Raw genomic sequence first — 24,846 nt, forward strand, 5'->3', positions numbered from 1 at the left:
AGATAAAAGAGTAAAAGATACACAGACTAAAAGTGATACAGTCTTTCCACAGGACAATGTACGTATTCATGTTAACTGAGATTTCGCTTCCAAGAATTTGTTACAAGGGAAAAATTGTGCATAAAGGTTTAACAAGGGTGTTAGTTTACAGCCCTGTTTAAAATAACAATAATGAAACGTTGGAAGCAATTCTAATTGTTCAGTTTTAGAGAATCGGTTAGATTATGGTGCATCCATCATTTTATTGAAATCGAGATCTAGGTCTCTGTTGGCTGTGCAGCTCTCTATTGGTTGTGGAGATCCAACTTGGCTGAACAATGCCTGCTTCTATTAACACTTGAACAGTTCATGTTCTGTGCAGAAACGACAACGCAGGTTCTTTTACCTCTGCTTGTTTTGCTGTAGCCACTGAAACAGAGGAATTCTCTCTCCTTTTTTAAAGTCTTTGTTTTAGTTTTTAGATTTTTGTTTTGATTGATTTGTTTAGTTTTATTTTTGGCTGCGCTGTGTCTGTTACTGTGCGTGGGCTTTCTCTCATTGTGGCACGCGGGGGCTGCTCTCCAGCTGCGGTGAGCAGACTCCGGACCTCAGGAGCTGTGGTGCAGGAGCCTAGCTGCTCCGTGGCCTGTGGTGTCTTCCTGGACAAGGGATTGAAACCATGTTCCCTGAGTTAGCAGGTGGATTCTTAACCACTGGACCACCAGGGAAATCTCTTGATCATGCAAATTACTCTAGCCCTTTTTTCAAAAGTTGGATGCCAACTAATAGAAGAGTATTATATACAATTCCATATTTCACAGACTTTTGTGCCTCAAAATATTTGATGAAGAAAAACTTAGTAGCATCTTTGTGACTGTCCTAATTAAATTTAAATGTTGTGTATATGTATATGTCATGAAAGTTGCCTTTTCTAATATTCATTTTATCGAGTTATCATTACTCACCCATACAGAGAAAGTCATTAAACAATTCCATGTTAGAATCTCTTTATTGCTATGCTGCTTTTTCTTCCTTTTTTTAAATTTGGCATTTATTTGGTCTTTAATAATCTTCAGATAAGATGATCAAAATGCCCACGAGTAATTAGTCTGCTTCTCTGTGAGCCCTGAGTTTCATTCTGAAGAGATGGGAGTCTAATTTTATCTTCTGTGGTGTATGTTATAGTGTTTCATATTTTTCCATGCTAACTTTGATGAGAATTGCAGCCAGTCTTAAATAATGAAATACTTAAGCTCATAAAATACCTCAGCTATTTTGTATCAATTTGTGCAGTGTCTAGGAATGCAAAGCATTTAGTCTAGTTTGTTTTGGAGAAGACTGACCTTCTACCTCAAGGCTTGATTTAAGTGACCTTGGTTAAATTACTGTATCTCTCTGAGCATCAGTTTACTCATCTGAAATTTAACTTTTGTGAACAGAGCATTTTTATACCTGGGGTGCCTTTATCTTAGGCATGTTCACTGCTGGAGCCCAGATGCCAGATCCGTTGCGCCATCTCTGCTCTGAGAGTTGGAGCACCCTCATGCCTCACTTATAAATGGGAGGGGTCACTGTGTACACTTCAGAGAGTTGTTGTGAGGTGGGTGTGACTTACTGCATGTAGACTTCTTGGAAGAATGCCTGGTACATGGTAACTCAGTCATGCAAGAGTGTTGTTTTTATCATAGTTCTGAGTCTGCGATGGTGCTTTACAATTTGCAGTCTTCAGTGTTTCAGTAAATAACTTGTAACTAGTTACTGTTCAGTCGCTCAGTCGTGTCCAGCTCTTTGTGACTTCATGGACGGCAGCACGCCAGGCTGCCCTGTCCTTCACCATCTCCTGAAGTTTGCGCAAACACGTGTCCGTTGAGTCAAATGGATGGTAACCCAACCATCTCATCCTCTGTTGTCCCTTCTCCCCCTGCCTTCAATCTTTCCCAGCATCAGGGTCTTTTCCAACGAGTCGGCTCTTAGCATTAGGTGTTGAAAGTAGTGGAGCTTCAGCTTCAGCATCAGTCCTTCCAGTGAATATTTAGGGTTGATTTCCTTTATGATTGGCTGGTTTGATCTCCTTGCTATCCAAGGGACTCTCAAGAGTCTTCTCCAACACCACAGTTCAAAAGCATCAGTTCTATAGCACTCAGCCTTTTTTATTGTCCAGCTCTCACATCCATAGATAACTACTAGAAAAACCATAGCTTTGACTATACAGCCCTTTGCCAGCAAAGTAACATCTCTGCTTTTTAATGGGTTTCCTAGGTTTGTCACAGCTTTTCTTCCAAGGAGGAAGTGTCTTTTAATTTCATGGCTGCAGTCCCATCTGCAGTGATTTTGGAGCCCAAGAAAATAAAGTCTGTCACTGTTTCCATTGTTTCCCCATCCGTTTGCCATGAAGTGATGGGACTGGATGCCATATATATATGAAAGTGAAAGTTGCTGAGTTGTGTCCAAGTCTTTGCGACCCAATGGACTAAATACAATCTGTGGAATTCTCCAGGCCAGAATAATGGAGTGGGTAGCCTTTCTCCAGGGGATCTTCCCAACCCAGGGATCAAACCCAGGTCTTCTACATTGCAGGCAGATTCTTTATCATCTGAGCCACCAGGGAAGCCTGTACAAAAGCCAAAGACCTACTGTATGCTGACTTCTGTGTTTATTGCAAGCCCTGAAGTTCCAGATTATTCCTTCTCTCAGTATCATGCTCCAGGCATCCCAGTCCTAGAACATTTTTAACCCAAGATGTACCTAAGAATAGCAAAGACTTCCTAGGCGACCCTCGTGGTAAAGATCCCAGCCGCCAATGCAGGAGACATAAGAAGTGTGGGTTCAATCCCTGGGTTGGCAAGATGCGCTAGGGTAGGAAATGGCAGCCCACTCTAGTATGCTTGCCTGGAGAATCCCACGGACAGAGGAGCCTGGTGGGCCAGAGTCCATGGGGTCGCGAAGAGTTGGACACAACTGAAGCAGCTAATGGAAAAGACTCTGATGCTGGTAGGGATTGGGGGCAGGAGGAGAAGGGGACGACAGAGAATGAGATGGCCGGATGGCATCACTGACTCGATGGACATGAGTTTGAGTGAATTCCGGGCGTAGGTGATGGACAGGGAGGCCAGTCTTGCTGTGATTCATGGGGTTGCAAAGAGTCGGACACAACTGAGTGACTGAACTGAACTGAACTGAAGCAGCTTAGCATCCATCAGTAGGCCACCAGATCTGTAATCTTTTTGTTTTGATTAAAAAATAATTGATGTATAGTTGATTTACAGTGCTGTATTAATTTCTTCTGTACAGCAACATGAGTCAGTTGTATACATATATGTGTATATTGGTTTTCTGCAGTCTCTTTGTTGTATTCCTGCCTTGGTTCTGCACAAGACGACCCTGGACGGTTTTGTTTTCCTTTTGTTCTGATTCATGGTGTTGTTTGGGGGGGCAGAAAGGAAAGACCCCCAGTTCCGTGGAGTCAGCCTCTTCTCACACTGATGCTGTCCTTGTGCTTTGACGTCTGTGGCATCAGTGGCCACTGTGGAATCCTAAGCTGAGGAATGCGCGCATTTAAATGGCTAGACTTTCATGTGCATTTAAAAGTGTTCTTCATGATACCTAACAGGATGCAGCAAAACGGTGATTGTTTCCCCGCTGCCTAGTGGGGGAGATGCTTCTTCCCACGCCTGACGTTTGCAGGGGGTGGGGACGCCCTGTTCAGGGGGCGAGGCCGAGGCCCCAGCCTGACTGGTGAGTCTCTGATGAGAAGCGGCCCCCCGGCTGCAGGTGCTCAGGGACACCCCCCTGGGCACCTGGTGCCTGTGGCTGGGGGGGCGCAGTGTCCCCCGCTTGGGCTCCTGCTTGCCTTCTCCCTTCTCCCCTCTTATCCATCCAGTTTATTGTTCTCAGTGCTCATCTGTTTTATTCCGTTTCCAAATTGGCTTCAAGTCTGGACAAGGGGTTTCCTAGTTGCTGGCTCTCCTGAAGACGTTGTCTTGCTTTCTTAGGCCTTACGTTTGTCAGTTGAATTCCCTGCCAATGCCAGTTTGTGTGGAGAAACCACAGTTCATTCAGGTAAAGTATTGGGGGCCATTGCCAAGGAAAGAACAATCAGCGGTAAAGGTGCATGCTCATCTCTGCTTGAAGATGAGCAGGGTTCCTTCTTAATTTATTTTTAAAAATTTATTTATTTATGTGGCTGCACCAGGTTTTAGTTGCAGCATGTGGGACCCAGTTCCCTGACCGGGGGTGAACCCGTACCCCCTGCACTGGGAGCACGGAACCTTAGCTCCAGGGAAGCTTCCCCTGCACTGGAAGGCAGATTCTTAGCCTCTGGACCACCAGGGAAGGCCTTCATTCTCAGCCTCTAGTAACTTGCTGTGTAAGCATATGGGACCTAGTGTGTGCACATTAGTGTTTGCCTGGATGTTCTGCTACCCTAACTGTTATTTCAGATGAAGCTGTCCCAGTGTCTGTAACCTTGAAACTTACTTTCCTCCAGGTCTTGATTTGACTGTGACCTTTGAAGAGACGATTTGTTTTTGTGATGCTATTCAAAATAAAATCTTTAGATGTGATAAAAGGGGTTTAGTGAGCAAGAAAGGTTTTCGAAAGATTTTCAAAATAAAATTGAGTAGTTTCGGGGACTTCCCTGGTGGTCCAGTGGTTAAGAATCTGCCTTCCAGTGCAGGGGATGCGGGGACTGGGACCCCGTATTCTGAGGGGCAACCAAACCTGCATGCCCTAACAGAGACCCAGGGCAGACCCCTCCCCCCCAAAAGAAAAAGAACAGCTTTTAGGTTAGTGTTTAGTGTAAAGTCTTAGTGTAAAGCTTAAGTTCAGAACCCTCTTTTTCACTCAGAAAATTAAAAGCCATTAACTTCTAGGAGGTCCTTCAAGAGCTGTGTGTTTGTATGCCTTTGACGGGTCCCCCTGCCTTGTTTTTTGAGCACTTTCTTTTGTTCTGAAGTTACCAAATGTTCTAGGCTTATTTTGTATCTTCCCTGCCCCACCCTTTGAATCATCCATTTCTCCCAGGAGACTTAGCGCCTTTTTTTGGAGACAGTTTGAGAAACTTAAGATCTCCGCACTGGACTTTGAAATCTTGTGTTTTAAGAATGGTTCTGGTATTTTGGAATCATATAAAATGTTAGACTGGCTTTCAGTTAATAGGTGTAATAGTTCCTGGCACCCATTATATGGATAATTGTGATGGCTACAGTTTTGTTTAGAGGTAAGAATGAGGCATTTGAGGTTAAATAACAAAGCAGTTTATATCACCGATGGGATGCAGGGTTGCCCCAGCTGTGCGAAGTGGGCAGTGTCCAGAGGCCCCCTCCTGGCTGAGCAAGGCTGGGGAGGCTTCTTTATTGGGGGTAACTGTTGACTAGTCCCAGCCCAGCTCACCTATCACCGTCTTTGAAACTGAAATGTAGGTGATTTACAGTGTTGTGTTACTTTCTGCTGTACAGCACAGTGCATCAGTTGCACGTGTGTGTGTGTATGTACACTCACATTCTTTGTATGTTCTTTCCAGCATAGCTTCCTGTACTGCACTGAGCATAGCTCCCTGGGCTGCGCAGTGGGCCCTTGCTCGTCACCATCCTGTATGCAACAGTTTACATCTGCTGACATGTACTCCGTCCCTCCCCCTGCCGACCACAAGTCTGTCCTCCGTGTCTTGGCGTATGTTTCTGATTCAGAGATAGGTGCATTTGTGTTGTAGTTTAGAGTCTCCATGTGGGTGATGTTGTGTGGGGTCTTTCTCTTTCTGACTTCACTCAGTATGATCATCTTCAGTTGTGTCCACTTTGCTGCAGATGGCATTGTTTCATTCCTTTTTATGACCGAGTAATATGTCGCTGTCTGTATGTACTGCATCTTTGCATTTCTTTGTCGATGAACATTCGGGATGTCTCCATGTCTCGATTGCTGTGAGGTTGTTGTGAATAGTGCTGCAGTGAACTTTGGGGTTCGTGTGTCTTCCTGAATTGGTTTTGTCTGGATGTATGCCCGGGAGTGGGGTTGCTGGTTCATAGGATAGCTCTGTTTTCAGTTTTCTGAGGGACCTCTGTACTGTTTTCCATGGTGGCTGCACCAGTTTACATCCCCACGGACAGGAGGATTGCCTCCTGTTTGCACCCTCTCCAGCGTTGGTTGTTTGTAGATTTTTCGGTGATCGCCATTCTGCCCAGCGTGAGGCGCCTCATTGTAGTTGTATTCAGCTGTAATCTCTTCTTTCTTTCCTCCTGAAAGAGCCCCATTGTTGCTGCATCTGTGACCCTCAGCACTGATCACACTGTTCGCATCTCCCTTTCCTAAGAATCTGTGAGCTTTTTGAGGTCCGGGATTGCGTCTCGTCTTTGTATAATCTTTAGAACACGGTACAGTGAATGAGGACTTGTGCATGTTCTGGTTATGAATGCGCTGAATTCAGAGGATCATACATCCGCTATCACACAATCATTCCTCAGCAAGGTTTGTTGCTGTTGTTCAGTTGTTGGCTCAACTGTATCTGACTCCGACCCCGTGGACTGCAGCATGACAGGTTTCCCAGTTCTTCACTGTCTCCCTGGGTTTGCTCAAACCTATGTCCGTTGAGTCGGTGACGCCATCCCACCATCTCATCCTCCGTTGTCCTGTTCTCCTTCTGCCCTCAATCTTTCCCAACATCAGGATCTTTTCCAATGAGTTGGCTCTCCTATCAGGTGGCCAAAGTATTGGAGCTTCAGCATCAGTCCTTCCAGTGAATATACAGGGTTGATTTCCTTTAGGGTTGACTGGTTTGATCTTGCTGTCCAAGAGACTCTCAAGAGTCTTTAGCACCACAGTTCTAAAGTATCAATTCTTTGATACTCAGCCTTCTTTATAGTCCAAGTGTCACATCGGTACATGACCACTGGAAAAACCATGGCTTTGACTATATGGAACTTTGTAGGCAAAGTGATGTCTCTGCTTTTTAATACCCTAAATTTGTCATAGCTTTTCTTCCAAGGAGCAAGTGTCTTTTAATTTCATGGCTGCAGTCACCATCTGCAGTGATTTTGGTGCCCAAGAAAAAAATATACAGATTTTGGAGCCCAAGGAATAAAACCTGAACAAGGTACAGGTTTCACTCAGGTTTGAAAAGCTTAGTGAATATGCCAAGTTCAAATGCAAGTTCAAGATGGCAGTGAGAGTCACTGATCGGATCTGAGGTTGATGATTGCATTAATGTCCTCACAGTTCTCTGCTGCAGGACTTCAGAAGATGGCTGGGAGTCAGGAGGCTTTGCTGGACGAAGTGGCATTTTGCTTGGCTTTACTTTTTTAGTTTCTAAACATTTTATTGGAGTATAGTTTATAGTGTTGTAGTTCAGGTCTACAGCAGAATAAATCAGTCATACATATATTCATTTTTTAAAAAGATTCTTCTCTTGTAGGTTATCACAGAATACTGAGTAGAGTTCCCTGGCCTGTAGAGTGGGTCATTGTTGAGTATGTGTATGTCTTTGATAAAATAGTGTGTTTCCTTTCTAAGCTCCTGATTTATCTCCTCCCCACTTTTCTCCCCCTTTGGTAACCATAAGTTTGCTTTCTATAAGTTCATTTATGTTTTATAAACAAGTTTATTTTATCATTTTTAAAAATTAGATGGTAGGTATGAGTGATAAGTGTATGATATTTGTTTTTCTTTGACTGACCTCACTGAGTATGATAGTCTGGTTTGGTTTTAAACATGGACGCGGTGTGGATGGGACCGTGGACCAGAACTTTGGGAGTGGTAGGTGCAGGGTTCTTCCAGGGAGAGGTGGGAGGTCTGTCTGCTGTCATAGGACATTCGGAAGGAGACCGGAGTGCTGAAAGGGTAAGCAGGGGTCCTGGGAACAGGTGTGTCAAAGCTCGCGGAGTGACTCTGTCTCAGTTAAGCAGCTGGTAGGTTGGAGATTGTGAGCAGGGGAATGTGGATGAGAGGAAACTTTGAGAAAGAGTCATCCAGTGTAGAGACTGGGAACTGGTAGCTCACAGGCTGAATAAGGGAGTGTATCTCATGAACTGCTGTAAAATTTTAAACCAATATTTAGAAGTTGGGAAATTTTATTTAAAAATTCAGAGTTTATGCTCCTCTTGAACAGGCCATCCAGTAATTCTGGGCCCACGTGGTCCATGGTGACAGTTGGCAGAAGCTGAGCGGAAGACGCCTCTGAAGCAGGTCTCACCTGCTGACCATCACCCCTGTCGCCTTGAATGTGGCCCACCTCCCCATGGCCATTGACTCTGCCTGCATATCTCCTGTGTACATTTGAGCTTGGGGTCCTTGGTTCAGAGGTGTGTAGAAGGCAGCCTTTTGTGTGTCGGGTGCAGGCTTTTGTGGCGTTTGTAGTGCTGAGATACAGGGGAGCCAGGTCTGGGCCGGGGGGAGAGGAAGTAAAGGAGTGTGTGTGGGGGCGGTTATACTGGACCACCGTGGCAGTAAAGCTCACTGGTGACCAAGCGCTTGTAAGGCCCAGGAGGCTTAGGAAAGAATACAAAGATAGCTGTACCAGTTATCTGATCTACTGTGTAACAGAAAGTTTTTATTGAAGTGGAGTTGATTTACAGTGTTGTGTCGGTTTCAGGTATACAGCAGTGTGAGTCAGTTTCATATATATATATAAAATATATCTATTATGTAATATATATGGCTTCCTTGGTGGCTCAGCAGTAAAGAATCTTCCTGTAATACAGGAGACTTGGGTTTGATCCCTGCAACCCACTCCAGTGTTCTTGCCTGGGAAACCCCATGGGCAAAAGAGACTAGTGGGCTACAGTCCATGAGGTCACAAAAGTTGGACACAACTTAGTGACTAATATATCTATCTATCTACATATTTTCCATTATAGATTATTAGAAGATGCTGAATATATTTCCATGTGCTGTATGGTCCTTGTTGATTATCTGTTTTATATATAGTGATGTGTGTATTTTAATCCTGAGCTCCTAGTTTATTCCTTTCCGGAACTTTCCCTTTTGGTAACCATAAGTTTCTTTTCTGTGTCTGTGAGTTTGTTTCTCTTTTGTAGAGAAGTTCATTTGTATCATTTTTTTAAGATTCGATGTATAAGCGATATCAAATGGTGTCTGTCTTTCCGCCTCTGACTTCGCTTAGTGGGACCATCTCTAGGCCCACCCGTGGTACTGCGGTGTTCTGTGGAACAAATCACTCAACACCCTGGAAGCTTTGCACAGTCACTCTCTAGTGTCTCACCAGGAGTCTGGGGGTAGCTTGGCTGGGAGTCTGTGGTCCAGGTTTCCAGGCTCAGCAGGCGCCCCGGGTCCCCGCCCCTGGCCCCCACGTGCTCGCCCCAGGCCTCCGCGCTCGCCTGTCCCCGGGCGCTCGCAGGGGGGCCACCGGAGACCGAGGGCTGGGGGGGAGGAGAGTGGACCCCACGGGGGCACTGTTGTCTGTGATCTGACCCCAGAGTGACGTGTCGTTTTTGCTCTGTGTAGGTGATCCCATGATGGAAGAGACTGCATGGGTGTGAACCCCAGAAACGGGGACTACGGGGGTGACCCCGAGGAGTACTGTATGGGGGCGGCCACTGCAGTGGCCGAGAGACCCCGCGCCTTGGCTGTGCCTTCTGGCACTCTGGCTCCTGTCTGTGTTGCCAGCGTAGTCCCCCTGGGACAGAATTATTTGTGATTCTGATTGTTCTGTTCCTCTGACTCTCATTGTTCACTTGTGATATCCTCATGGAATGAAAATCGGAACAGTTTTGGAGTTTTAAAGAGCATGTTGTTCATTCTCTTAATGTTACAGTCTTTTAGAATTGAGAGGCTGCGAGGCAGTGCCTTGATGAGCGTCAGGAGGCTGCACAGTGAGTAGCGGGCAAGGCAGGGCTGCGGAGGGTCGGTTCAGCCATGCCTCCCCACTGCGGTCCCCAGCACACGAAGCGTCACTGTGTAAAAATGACATCGCAAGCAACTTCTTATGATTCAGCTATTAAATTAATTAAGTCTTCTGTGAATTTTATTTTCCCTGCTGTTATTCAGATGTTATACTGAACATTTACCCAGTGTCTCTTAATATATACATCTGACATTTGGTTTTACCAAAGGATTAAGTGCTTATAGAACAGAAGTTGGCTAAACGTCTAAAATTATGCTATTTAAATACTGAGATTTGGATGGCTCAGCTCTCTTCGCCTGGCCCAGTGCTTGTGTTTAAAATAGCCTGACCCATGGCATGAGGTGTAACTTTGCCCTGCTTCCTTTGTGATTTCCCTTTCAGAGTGTGTTTTATTAGTCATGTTGGTATTCCTTTCTCGCTGGAATATTTCTCGCTTTACATGTAAGTCATTGCCCCATGAGCTTGCCGGCCAGAGCAGGAGCCTCGTGACTCTGACATAATCTTGCAGTGGGGTTTTTCTCCAGGTTTGAAGTTTTTAAGCTGAGGTTAAAAGGTCATACCCTCCTTTAGCATGTAGGTAATATTTTGTGTTCCTTTTCACCTTCTGTGTGCATTTGGCAGAAAGCCCACTGATTCTATTAGGTTCTTGGAGAACCTACCATCCCCAGCTATCAATGGCCCTCGGTGCTTGGTGCAGTCTTGTCCTCTAGTTGTGATGGATTTGTTGTTTTGCATGGGTAGTTTGTGTGCAGATATTTCTACTTATCTGAAAATGGAGTCTCAGCATTTTTCCCATAAAAACTCAAAACCAAAACACGTACTTGACTATTTTGACCCAGAGTTTTTGTACTTCTTTCACGATTATTTATATATTTAGAATTGCTAGAAATAACAACTTTTGCAATTTAATGTTTTTAGACGTTTTACTTCTCTAGGTTCAAAAAATTCTAGCGTCTCCTTAAATGACACCACATTTTTTAACTATGACATTACAGATGCAGCCACAACGTCAGTTGAACAACTGCTCTTTGCAGACAATTTTAGTCACATAGCTGGTGTGAGGATTAGTGTTTGTCTAAATTGGGGGCCCCGTGGAAGAGAATTTCTGAGCTTCTAAAATAGTACCCAGTTTTCCTAGGTATTGTTTATCATTCTCTTCCCTTTTGAAGAGACTTTATTATCTAATAGGACTTTATTATCTAACAGGAATGCTACTTAATAGCATTATCTCTCCTGGTAATAAAAGGACTCCCTGGTATGGCCAGAGTCCTTTTAAAAGTTAAATTATTCTGGGACGTGGTAGCTCTAAAGCTGTGTGCATATAGTCCAGAGAGATTTTATACATAGAGTGTTCCTTTCTCTAGCTCCTACCTTACTCCTCAATAATTCAGTTTCCTGGCTGGTATTAAAAGACGCTTACTCCTTGGAAGGAAAGTTATGACCAACCTAGATAGTATATTAAAAAGCAGAGACATTACTTTGCCAACGGAGGTCTGTCTAGTCAAGGCTATGGTTTTTCCAGTGGTCATGTATGGATATGAGAGTTGGACTGTGAAGAAAGCTGATCGCCGAAGAATTGATGCTTTTGAACTGTGGTGTTGGAGAAGACTCTTGAGAATCCCTTGGACTGCAAGGAGATCCAACCAGTCTATTCTAAAGGAGCTCAATCCTGGGTGTTCATTGGAAGGACTGATGCTAAAGCTGAAACTCCAATACTTTGGCCACCTCATGCGACGAGCTGACTCACTGGAAAAGAGTCTGATGCTGGGAAGGATTGGGGGCGGGAGGAGAAGGGGACGACAGAGAATGAGATGGCTGGATGGCATCACCGACTCTGTGGACATGAGTTTGAGTGAACTCCGGGAGTTGGTGATGGACAGGGAGGCCTGGCGTGCTGTGATTCACGGGGTCGCAGAGAGTCGGACACGACTGAGTGACTGAACTGAACTGAACTGATGTTTAAAGACGGCAGGTTTTACCCAGATTCCCTTTTTAAGGGTGCAGCAAAAACTAGTGCCGGGAACAGTGTAGTTCATATTTTCGAATCCTTATTACGTTGCAGTACTCAGTAGATAGAGTAATGCACTCTGCCGTCAGAGGTGTGTCCCGTCAGTAGCCGACCCAGCTCTGGGTTCCCTATTCTGCAGGGAATGAAATAGGGCGTCTCACACTCTGGGCTTTAATTTATTAACTGGCTTTGAAATTAGGAGCAGTTATGGTCTCTTTTGGTTAAATTAGGCTAACTTCTAGCTTAACCACTAAGTTGTGTTTGTTTTTTTAAAAAATTTTTATTGGAGTATAGTTGATTTATAATGTTGGGTTAATTTCAGGTGTACAGCAAAAACATGAATCCACTCTTTTTCAGATTGTTTTCCTGTATAAGTTAGAGAATACAGAGTTCCCTGTGCTGTACAGTAGGTCACTTACGTTTATTGTATTGCTACCTCTGACAGCTTGAAGGTGACACAAAAATTACATCATACTTGCCGTGTGACACCGGGACCATGCAGCGTTGGGGTCTCACAGTCAGATATGGAAATCCTGGCTTTGCCTGTTTTCAGTTGAAATTCTCATTGCCGAACTTTTCTGCGCCTAAGTCTGTTTGCAGATGTACGCTGCCTGGTTACTGGGGTGCCCTCTGACTCCTCCACCTGCCCTTACGGAGTCTGACGCGGGCAGGCATCAGTGAGATCATCAGACGCCTGGAACATTGCGGCTGGAGTCAGTGTGGTGACGGGCGGATCGGCGGGTGCAGAGATGACGGGTGTGGGGGGTTTGGTGGAGGGAAGTCAGCGAAGGAGTGCTGAGGAGGAGCGCTTGCTTGTATAATAGTTGTGTTGCTTGCCTTTCTCATGGCTTTCGCTATTTTATTTCCACTTTGAGATCCCTTATCTGGGTATTTCATGTGAACTCCATTTTGGAAGTGGGTGGGAAGTGGATAATAAAGTAGATGAGAGTAAGCATTTTGAGGGCAGGGGTAATTTTTTAAATGAATAGGTTTTTAGAGTAGTTTTAAGTTCACAGAAGAGTTGGGCATAAGAGAGTTTCCACATACCCTATTCTCCCCCACAGTTTTCCTTATTGTTCAATGAACATTTTGTTAGTGTGGCATGTTGATTATAATAGATGAACCAATATGGATATAGTATTATTAAGCAAAATCAATAGTTTAAGTGTTGTAAAGCTCTTTGCAGTCAGACAAATGCCCTAAAAATCCCCTGTCCTTCACCTGTTTATCCCCTCTTCCTCCCTGCCCTCACTGGCCTTTTTTTGTCTCAATAGCTCTGCCTTTTCCAGAATGTAACATAGTTGGAACCATGTAGCTCTTTCACATTGGCTTTGTCCATGTAGCAGTTTTCCTCCTTGTCTTCTCAAGTAGCTTGGTAGCTCACCTTTTCTTTCTTAAAAAAACATTTATTCATTTATTTGGCTGCACAGGCTCTTAGTTGTGGCTTGTGGAGTCTTTACTTGTGGCTGCTGCTGCAGCTGCTGCTAAGTCGCTTCAGTCGTGTCCGACTCTGTGCGACCCCATAGACGGCAGCCCACCAGGCTCCCCTGTCCCTGGGATTCTCCAGGCAAGAACAGTGGAGTGGATTGCCATTTCCTTCTCCGTTACTTGTGGCATGTGGGGTCTATTAATAGTTCCTTGACCAGGGATCGAACCTGGGCCCCCTGCATTGGGAGTACAGAGCCTTAGCCACTGGACCACCAGGGAAGTCCCTCATTTTTCTTTTCTTTTTTTAGCATCTAAAATAAAAAAAAAATGAATTTTTACCCTGTTTACTCACTTTTTTCTAATTGCAGAATACTCCATTGGATGGATGTTTATTCATTCACCTACCAAAGGACATTGTAGTTGCTTTTGATTTTTGTCAAGTCTGAATAAAGCTGCTGTGAACATTCATGTGTACCTTGTGTGTGGACATGAGTTTTCAGTTCATTTGAGTGAATACCTATGAGCATGATTTATAGTTTGCGTGGTAAGATTGTGTTTAGCTTGGTAAGAAACTGCTAACCTGTCTTCCAGAGTGCCTCTGCTTTTTGCCTTCCTGTGAACGACTGAGGATTTCTGTTGGTTGACCCTCTTTGCACCACTTGGTGTTGTCTGGTGTTTTGGATTTGGCTCTTAGAATAGGTGTGCAGTGATATTTCATTGTTCTCATTTGCCGTTTCCTGATGACGTGCGACGTGGGGCATCCTTTCACGTGCTTACTTGCCATCTGTACATCTCCTTCGCGGAGGTGTCTGTTCAGACCTTTTACTGCTTTTCAGTTGGGTTGTTTGTTTAGTGCTTGTTGAGTTTTAAGAGTCTCTTGTCTATTTTGCATAAAAGGCCTTTTTCAAATGCATATTTTTCAAATGTTTTCTCTCATTCTGTGCCTTGTCCTTTCCTTCTCTTTCCAGTATCTTCTGCAGAGCAAAAGTTTTTGATTTTAATGAATTCCAACTTACTGATTTTCTCTTTCAGGGACTGTGTTATTTATAAAGTCATCATTTATTTATAGAGTTATTTATTATAAAGTCATCCACCCAATCCACAGTCACCTAGATTTATTCTGTGTTATCATCTAGAAGTTTTATAGTTTTACATTAGGCCTGTGATCCATTTTCAGTTAATTTTTGTGAGACATCTGTGCCTAGATTCACTTGTTTTGCCTGTGAGTGTCCAGTTGTTCCAGCACCATTTGTTGTAAAGACTGTCCTTTCTCTGCTGGGTTGTCTTTGCTTCTTTGTCAAGATTGGCTGATCTGTGTCGTTCTATTTCTGGGCTCCCTGTTCATTTCCATTGACCTGCTTGTCTGCTTCCTCACCACCACCACGCCATCTTGACAGTGTCAGTCCCTCAACTTTGTTCTTTTTCGGGATTATGTTGGCTGTTGTGGGCTGGAATGATTTTTTGCATCTGAAGAGTAAGCCCTTGCAGACTTCCCTGGCGGTCCAGCGGCTAAGAATCCACCTTCCAGTGCGGGCCATGTGGTTCTGTCCCAGTCGGGGGACTAAGATTCCCCGTGCCTCGGGGCAGCCAAGCCTGTGTGCCCCAGCTGGAGAGCTGGCACCCTGCAACACACACCAGCGCAGCCAAAGGAGAAATCAGCACTCGCTAAACGCTCTTTGTTAAGTACCAGTTTTTCAATGTGGCAGCTGTGGTGATCTTTTAAAAGTCAAGTCTGATCTGTTATTCTGCCCGAGTCCCACCTCTGTTTTCCCATTGCAGTGAGGGTCACATTGAAAGTCCTGAGGTGGGCTGCTTTCCTGGCTTTGAATGTCTTTCCACCGAGGTCTGCAGAGCTGATGCGCCTTCGTCTATTTCAAGTCCTGTTCACGTGCCGTCTTCCCACCAAGGCGCCTGTGGTCATTTTATCTGAGATCTCAGCTTGCCCCCTTTCTCTCCTTTAAATGCTATACTCTCTCAGCCTCTCTTCGCCTGCTCTTTTCTTCGTAACTGTCATCACCTTCAAAACCCTGTGTACTTACTTGTTGGTGATGTTTATTTAATCATTTATTCTCTCTCTCTGCTAGAATTTAATTCCAAATAGCAGAGTTCTTTGTTTTGTTGGCTAATGTGTCTTCAGCAGGTAAAACATTGTAGGTTTTCAGTACATTTCATTTTAGAAAGTGAGTGAGTGAGTGAACGCTGTGGCAGCATGCAGAGCGCTCGTGGCGTGGAAGGAGGCTGAGTGCCAGCCTGCTCTGGCCCCCCGGTCCTTAAACTCAGGACCTTGTAAGATCAAGTCAAAATCTAAACCAAGCCAAGATTAATGTTTGACAGGATGGATTGATTTTTGACGAGGTGCAGCTGCTTGTGGTGGTAGGAGGTTTTCCTGACTGTGTAACTTATGAGTAGCTCAGGAGCACCAGCTGAGTCAAAATAGAAGCAGAACCACTGATTCGCTGGACTTTCTGAACACAAGCCGGCCAGTGTGTGTCTCAGCTAAGAGAACTGGGATTTCCCTGGGTGCAAGGACGGTGAAAAGAGCTGCGGCAGTGACAGAGAAAGGCCCGTGTGTGTGAAAGGGGAGACTTCAGACAGTTCATGGTGCTGCCTTCCAGAGCAACACCATGGCCAGGACTTCAGAGCAGATCGGTTTACCCACCTCTGTATCCCATTGCCTGGACTGGTAGGTACTTGGCACGCAGTAGGCGCCAAATGAGTGTCAAAAGAATGAATATTATAAGAGGCAATGCATTGTCAGTGACATTGAGGATCTGGGCGTCATGGCATTTGCCTTTGTTGTGATTTATTTATCTATAAAAGAGATATTTTTCTACCTTGAAGAAGTAAGTTGCCTTTGACTTAAGTCTCAGGTGAGTATGTTTTCAGCACATGTGGAATGGTGCTTCAGTTAGTGAATCTTCGAGTGCAGGTCTAACTTCTGCAGTGGTCACTGGTGGGCTCTGGTGCCGGGAAGTTGTGGTGTGTGGTGTGTGTGCCCGGCTGAGCAGGACAAGTAGCTTGGCTCAGATTTTCTCTGCCCACAAGCTGTTCACGAAAAACAGCAAATGCCAAACCAAATTTAGTAAGTTCCGAGAGGAACTGTTTCAGGTGTTTTTATTCTGATTTATTGAAGTGGAGCTGATTGTTGTTTTAATTCCTGCTGTGCAGCAAAGTGACTCAGGGATAGACACACACATTCTTTTTCCAATTTTTTTTCATGTTGGTTCCTCGGTTCATTACAGTCGCTCAGTCGTGTCCGACTCTTTGTGACCCCAGGGACCGCAGCACGCCAGGCTCCCCTGTCCATCACCAACTCCCGGAGCTTACTCAAACTCATGTCTATCAAGTCCATGATGCCATCCAACCATCTCATCCTCTGTCGTCCCCTTCTCCTCCCGCCTTCAATCTTTCCTAGCATCAGGGTCTTTTCAAATGAGTCAGCTTTTCGCATCAGGTGGCCAAAGTGGTGGAGCTTCAGCTTCAGCATCAGTCCTTCCAATGAATATTCAGGACTGATCTCCTTGAGGATTGACTGGTTGGATCTCCTTGCAGTCCAAGGGACTCTCAAGAGTCTTCTCCAGCACCACAGTTCAAAAGCATCAATTCTTCAGTGCTCAGCTTTCTTTATGGTCCAACTCTCACATCCATACATGACCACTGGAAAAACCATAGCTTTGACTATTGGCAAAGTAATGTCTCTGCTTTTTAATATGCTGTCTAGGTTGGTCATAGCTTTTCTTCCCAGGAGCAAGTGTCTTTTAATTTCATGGCTGCAGTCACCATCTGCAGTGATTTTGAAGCCCCCCAAAATGAAGTCTGCCACTGTTTCCGTTGTTTCCCCATCTATTTGCCATGAAGTGATGGGACTGGATGCCATGTTCTTAGTTTTTTGAATGTTGAGTTTTAAGCCAGCTTTTCACTCTCCTCTTTCACTTTTATCAAGAGGCTCTTAAGTTCCTCTTCACTTTCTGCCATAAGGGTGGTGTCATCTGTGTATGTGAGGTCATTGATATTTCTCCCGGCAGTCTTGATTCCAGCGTGTGCTTCATCCAGCCCGGGATTTTGCATGATGTACTCTGCATAGAAGTTAAATAAGCAGGATGACAATATACAGCCTTGGCCTACTCCTTTCCCGATTTGGAACTAGTCTGTTCCATGTCTGGTTATAACTGTTGCTTCCTAACCCCTAACCTGCATACACATTTCTCAGGAGGCAGGTCAGGTAGTCTGGTTTCCCATCTCTTGAAGAATTTCCCACAGTTTGCTGTGATCCACACAGTCAAAGGCTTTGGTGTAATCAATAAAGCAGAAGTAGATGTTTTTCTGGAACTCTCTTCCTTTTTTGATCATCCAGTGGGGGTTGTCAATTTGATCTCTGGTTCCTTTGCCTTTTCTAAATCCAGCTTGAACATCTGGAAGTTCACACTTCACTACTGTTGAAGCCTGGCTTGGACAATTTTGAGAATTATCTCGCTAGCGTGTGAGATGAGTGCAATTGTGTGGTCATCTGAACATTTCTTTGGCATTGCCCTTCTTTGGGATTGGAATGAAAACTGACCTTTTCCAGTCCTGTGGCCACTGCTGAGTTTTCCAAATTTGCTGGCATATTGAGTGCAGCACTTTTGCACTATCATCTTTTAGGATTTGAAATAGCTCAACTGGAATTCCATCACCTCCACTAGCTTTGTTCATAGTGATGCTTGCTAAGGCCCACTTGACTTCGCATTCCAGGATGTCTGGCTCTAGGTGAGCGATCACACCTTTGTGATTATCTGAGTATTTAAGATCTTTTTTGTACAGTTCTTCTGTGTATTCTTGCCACCTCTTCTTAATATCTTCTGCTTCTGTTAGGTCCCTACCATTTCTGTCCTTTGTCGAGCCCATCTTTGCATGAAATGTTCCCTTGGTATCTCTGATTTTCGTGAGGAGATCTCTAGTCTTTTCTATTCTGCTGTTTTCCTCTATTTCTTTGCATTGATCACTGATGAAGGCTTTTTTATCTCTCCTTGCTGTTCTTTGCAACTCTGCACTCAGATGGTTGGTTTCTCCGAGGACAATAGATTTGGCTGCCTGTGCTCTATGGCAGGGCCTTGTTTATCCACCCTGTATGTACCAGTTTGCATCGACTAACCCCAGATTCTCAGTCCTTCCCTGCACCGTCCCCCTCCCCCTTGACAACCACAAATCTATTCTCTGTATTGGGCAGGTGTTTTTAGGTGATCAGTTTAGGTGTTTTTCTTTGAGTGGACAGATGCCTTTTTTCCTGCTGAAGAAAGTCGATGAAGAGGAGGCTGTTGTAATTTGGTTCTGGAAAGTTTCCTCCTACTTGTTGTCAGGGATCAGGCATTAAAGTCTCACTGAGACCCTGAGGGTCTTCTTCAGACACTGGTAATTTCTCTAACTGGGGTCTGTCTAGTGGTGCCTCCAAGCACCGTCAGGTCTCAGAATGCGTCCTTCTCCACCCTGCAGCTCTGCTCTCGAGGCCGGCTGACTTCTGCTCCCCTTACACCTCTGCCCCGACTCAGCCCTCACATGTGCATGTCAGCCTTCTGCACATCCCTTGATTCCACGGCCCTTCCCTTGACACCCTGGCATAGGTCTCTGGCCTGTATTCTTTCTGCCACATGGTTGCCTGGGTTTCACCCCTTTTCTTGGAAGTCGTAAGTCTTGCCTAATTTCTTCCTGCAGTGACGTCTTACTATAATTCCAGGATGGTGACTGAAGAGAACACTCGCAAGTACTAAGTGGTGCCATTGCGGTGTCCATATCTTTTCATATCTGTGAAGTGAAGACTATTTTTTAAACCCAAAGTGGAGGAGGTGTAAGGTGGCGAAGGCGGTGGAGACCTGGCTTTGGAAAGTCTCATGTCAGGGAAAGTGGGCGCTTCCCCCCCACCGACCTGAGGAGCTTCGGGTAAGGCCGTGGGGTGTCTGGGTCATGGGGTCTCTGTGGTGTGGCCCCCAGCTGCCTGCAGACTATGAGCCGGGCCCAGGGCCTGAGCCGTCTCTGCCCGTCCTGCGTCTGGGGCTAGTGGTCACATGCGTGTTTGCTGGATCTGAATTTGTCGTCTTCTGTTTCTTCCCTTGCCCCACTTCTCCCCTAACATCCTTCCTTCCTCCTTTCTGTCCTAATTTTCTTCCCTTTTTTTTTTAACCAAATATTTGGGTATCTCCTCTCTGCTGGAGAGTGTGCTTGGTGGGAGTATGAAGCTGGATGAAACAGGGTCCTTGGCCTCAAACTGCTGGGAGCCGTGGGGCGGCTGGCTGGGGAGCAGAGGCCTGAGCCTGCCGCCCGGGACCCCAGATCAGCAGTGCCGGGGAGCAAGGCAGGCCCAGCCTGTGATGGCACCGAAGGCAGGGGACAGTGACCCGAGGGGGTGTCGGGGCAGAAGACACGCTATTGCTGTTATAGTGGTCTGATCAGAAATACTCTAGAAAAGGTAGGTGCTGCTTGCTTTGCTCCTGGTGACTTGCATTTTTCAGTGTAGCCACTGGGGGGCGGAGGACAGTTGGGCTGTGATTTTCAGAAAGGCTTCTGGAACTCGTCTGCAGTGCGGGAGACCTGGGTTCGATCCCTGGGTTGGGAAGATCCCCTGGAGAAGGGAAAGGCTGCCCACTACAGTGTTCTGGCCTGGAGAATTCCACGGACTGTATAGTCCACGGGATCGCAAAGAGTCAGACAGGACTGAGCGACTTTCACTTTGACTCTCCTGTCCAGCAGGAGTGGTCAGGCCTGGACTGTATCCCTGTGTCTTTGCAGGGCACCTGGACTGCATGTGTGTGTCTGTGCGTGTAAGTACGTGTGTGCGTGTGTGCTCATGCTGGGAAAGCTTTGCCTTTAAGGAGCAGGTGGTTAGCTGGGTGGGCGACTTCCTGTTAGTGAACTGTAGTCACTGTCGGTTCAGGGGGACCATTACTGATCTGTGTATGTAGGGTGCTCAGTTACATTAGAGGGGCGCCTCCATAATGATAACGAACGTATCCGCAAACCTGAGGTGTGTACTTACTCTGAGTGCATTCTTGAATGGTGAACAGTGTAGTTGATAGACAGTGAGAGTTCCTCGGGAGACTAGGCCGCGTTTCTTGAGGGAAATGGTAGTTTATGACGTGACCCCTTTAGCCTTCTCTCCCTCTTTCTCAGTTTATTGATTGTAGAGAAAATCTGGGACATGTTGACTTGATCCAGGCAAAGAGAAGAGGTGCTTTGACATAATTAGGTAAATGATCAGAGAGCTGAGGCCTGAATTAATACTTCTGTGAAGATGACTGGAATATCTAAGGACAAAATTAGAACACAGGGCCACAGGTGCCAGATTCCTGAGGATAAACAAGGTGGAACTCCTTTCTGTAAAGGTGTTACTCTCACAGATTTGTTTTGCCCATGGCACAGGACATCAGTTCAGTTCAGTTCAGTTCAGTCGCTTAGTCGTGTCTGACTCTTTGCGACCCCATGAACCACAGCATGCCAGGCCTCCCTGTCCATCACCAACTCCCAGAGTTCACTCACACTCACCCCCATCGAGTCGGTGATGCCGTCCAGCCATCTCATTCTCTGTCGTCCCCTTCTCCTCCTGCCCCCAATCCCCCCCCAGCATCAGAGTCTTTTCCAGTGAGTCAACTCTTCGCATGAGGTGGCCAAAGTATTGGAGTTTCAGCTTTAGCAACACCCAGGATCGATCTCCTTTAGAATGGACTGGTTGGATCTCCTTGCAGTACAAGGGACTCTCAAGAGTCTTCTCTAACACCACAGTTCAAAAGCATCCATTCTTCGGCGATCAGCTTTCTTCACAGTCCAACTCTCACATCCATACATGACCACGGGAAAACCATAGCCTTGACTAGATGGACCTTGGTTGGCAAAGTAATGTCTCTGCTTTTTAATATGCTATCTAGGCTGGTCATAACTTTCCTTCCAAGGAGTAAGCGTCTTTTAATTTCCTGGCTGCAGTCAGCATCTGCAGTGATTTTGGAGCCCAAAAAAAGTCTGACACTGTTTCCACTGTTTTTCCATCTATTTCCCATGAAGTGATGGGACCAGATGCCATGTTCTTTGTTTTCTGAATGTTGAGCTTCAAGCCAACCTTTTCACTCTCCTCTTTCACTTTCCTCAAGAGGCTTTTGAGTTCCTCTTCACTTTCTGCCATAAGGGTGGTGTCATCTGCATATCTGAGGTTATTGATATTTCTCCCGGCAATCTTGATGCCAGCTTGTGCTTCTTCCAGCCCAGCGTTCCTCATGATGTACTCTGCATATAAGTTAAATAAGCAGGGTGACAATAGACAACCTTGACGTACTCCTTTTCCTATTTGGAACCAGTCTGTTGTTCCATGTACAGTTCTAACTGTTGTTTCCTGACCTGCATACAGGTTTCTCAAGAGGCAGGTCAGGTGGTCTGGTATTCCCATCTCTTTCAGAATGTTCCACAGTTTATTGTGATCCACACAGTCAAAGGCTTTGGCATAGTCAATGAAGCAGAAATAGATGTTTTTCTGTAACTCTCTTGCTTTCTCCACGATCCAGAGGATGTTGGCAATTTGATCTGTGGTGCCTCTTCCTTTTCTAAAACCTGCTTGAACATCTGGGAGTTCATGGTTCACATACTGCTGAAGCCTGGCTTGGAGAATTTTGAGCATGACTTTACTAGCGTGTGAGATGAGTGCAATTGTGCGGTAGTTTGAGCATTCTTTGGCATTGCCTTTCTTTCGGATTGGAATGAAGACTGACCTTTTGCAGCCCTGTGGCCACTGCTGAGTTTTCCAAATTTGCTGGCATGTTGAGTGCAGCACTTTCACAGCATCATCTTTCAGGATTTGCATAGTAGGCATTAAAATAAGTCCCTGCTGAACGAATACAAGAGTCAAGAAAAAAATCAACTTTGTTTTTGTCCTTGCTGTCTTGTTAAGCAAACATTTATTGAGTGAATGACATTGAAAGAAGGGAGTCTGAGGAGTTAAGACAGCATTCCTGTCTTCAAAGAGGTATGATGGGAGAGAGCCCTGTGCAGAGGGTGTTGGGGGATGTGGGAGGAGCTGTGAGCAGGGTTTGCAGAGGCGGCTCTGGTCCCGGAGCCTGGAGGAGCTGCTGCTTTTAAAGCCCGTTTTCTGCTGGGCGGTCTTTGCTAGGGGCGGGGCAGGCTAGCGGACCACACAAGTTGGCCCCTGAAGCCGCTGCTCCCTTTGGAGCTCTGTGAGCCTGTTTGAAAGTTTCCGCACCACAGCCTCAGGTTGACATCTGTGCCCTGAGGAGGCAGAAGATTGGGAAACTAATAGAAATTGCTTTTGAGGTTTCAGATGCTCGGCTGTGAGGTCCATTAAGTAATCGTCAGTGAGTACTGAAAGCAAAAGCTGTAGTCAGTTCATACATAAGTCAAGTTCCTGTTACAGTTATTTGCTAAAAGTGATTATGATGTAAGACCTTGTTTTTTGAAGTGTCAATGAGAATCCGGTTAATCCTTTTCCAAGTTGTTGGAAGGAATTTTAAGTGCTGTTATGAGAGTTCAAGCTTGCTTGTTTCATGGGTTTTTTAACCTAGGATGCCAGGATCCCTGCCCATGCTTGTATGAATCTTTGAAGGTGAAGTGTAGGTATCTTGTGTTTTTCAGTAGTTGTGCAAGTGACTTTTCCAGCTTTACGGAGACGTAACTGACCCGTGGAGAAGGCAACGGCAAGCCACTCCAGTACTATTGCCTAGAAAATCCCATGGATGGAGGAGCCTGGTTGGCTGCAGTCCGTGGGGTCGCTAAGGGTCGGACACGACTGAGTGACTTCACTTTGACTTTTCACTTTCCACTTTCACACATTGGAGAAGGAAATGGCAACCCACTCCGGTGTTCTTGCCTGGAGAATCCCAGGGACGGCGGAGCCTGGTGGGCTTCCGTCTATGGGGTCACACAGAGTCGGACACGACTGAAGTGACTTAGCAGCAGCAGCAGCAGCAACTGACCCGTACCATGGTGTGAATTGAAGGTGTGCTGCACGCTGATGGAGCCTCTTGTGTGTTGCATGATTGAAGGCATTTGGTACCAGGGTGGCTGTGACTGCAGCCAGTAATATATTTGCCCTGACTCTTGTCTGTAGGACAGCAGTGAGATTTCATTTCCTGGACCCAGTTCATGCTTCTAGGGCACCTTGTAATCAGTACCTGGCAGCTGCATTAGTTGACAGGTGCAGTTGGGATTCCCTGTTAGTAATTAGCCAGAGAGAAGCCATTAAAAGAGTGTATTGCCATTAAGGCCCATGTTGACTTCTGATTTCATCCTACCTCCAAGAAAGCTTGGGATTTACGGAAATCTCTTTAATCTCTTAAACTCTTCTTTAATAATTTTTTTTGCTTCTTCTGTTGTATCATTTTGTCATTTTATGTCATTTTAGTGGGTTGCTAATATTACGGTAGAGAATGATCTTAACATTTGGAGTGTGCCGATGAAGGGATGTATGGGAATTCTTCATGTGATTTTTATGACTTTTTTTGGTAAGTCTGAAATTTCAAAATTGAAAGCTAAAAAGAAAAGCTGCATATTTAACATCAATAAGTAGATTTGTAATACACAGTGTACTTTTTCATGCATTAAGCTAGATTTTACTTGAATTTAGGGAATGATTCTATAACTTCTCCTGTGTAAGAAATTAAGACAGAGTTGGCTTTTCTCTGTGTACTTACTTCATCAAAGTCCTTTTTCCGCAGTTTTGTTTGAGTGTCATCTTTCTATAGTCAAAATCCCACTTAAAGCATGAATTAGTCTATATGTTTGTTTCTGTAAAAAGCATGTTTATAGAGAACTAAGTACACCCTGTTTTTTTTTCTTTTTGTAAATGCTTTTTTGAGATACAGTTTGCATACCATACAATTCACCCGTTTAAAATGTACCATGCAGTGGTTTTTAGAATGTTCATAGAATTGAGCAACCAATATTATTATTATGTGTAGAATATCTTGATCACCCCCAAAAGAATCCCTGAACTCCAGAAGGGTTGATCCTTCAATGAAACACTGTTGCCATGATGGAAAGACCAGGGATGTAGGAACGATGTGATTGACAGATGATATCTGAATGAGGGACACTGTGCGTAGGAGAACCATCCTTCGATTTCACTAGTGTTATTGGAATCATTACAGTTCTTTGATTCTTTTTTCCTTAGAAAGGTAGTTATAGGAACTTCCCTCGTGGTCCAGTGCTGAGGACTCTGAGATTCCAAACAGGGGCACGGGCTCAGTCCCTGGTCATCAGGGAACTAAGATCCCATAGCATGTCCAAAAAAGGTAGTTATACTTTGTGCTGTGTTTGTATTTATTTGCCTAGTGGGTAGATTTCAGATTAATCTATATCCAAATTCTGTGTCTATAGGATATGTTTAGATTTTCATTTAAAGGTTCTGAATTAATATCCCCTTGTCTGTTGGAGTTGGGCTCGTTTTGAACCCGTTCTGTCACGGCTCAGCGGACTATCTTTACGTACCTTTGTACGGTGGTCTTCAGTGAATTCCCACCTTCTTGTGGAGCAGAGCCTACGGGGTGGCAGGGGCCCGCGTGACCTGTCCGTCAGCTCAGCTTCTGCCTTCCTTCTTGTCATCTTTTCTTCC

At 45.2% G+C, this 24,846-nt stretch overlaps 1 protein-coding gene and 1 non-coding gene across 20 annotated transcripts in view; one reads left to right on the forward strand and one right to left on the reverse strand.

The window, feature by feature from the left end:
- DST (dystonin) overlaps positions 1-24,846 on the forward strand; it is a 542,031-nt gene that overhangs the window by 179,051 nt on the left and 338,134 nt on the right. The window lies entirely within an intron of this gene.
- TRNAG-CCC (transfer RNA glycine (anticodon CCC)) lies at positions 13,475-13,547 on the reverse strand. Its single transcript has one exon. It is a non-coding gene; the product is annotated as a tRNA-Gly (tRNA).

The sequence above is a fragment of the Moschus berezovskii genome, chromosome 23, assembly GCF_049115385.1.
Source record: "Moschus berezovskii isolate FMDL1 chromosome 23, NW_MosBer_1.0, whole genome shotgun sequence".
In the NCBI taxonomy this organism is placed as follows: domain Eukaryota; kingdom Metazoa; phylum Chordata; class Mammalia; order Artiodactyla; family Moschidae; genus Moschus; species Moschus berezovskii.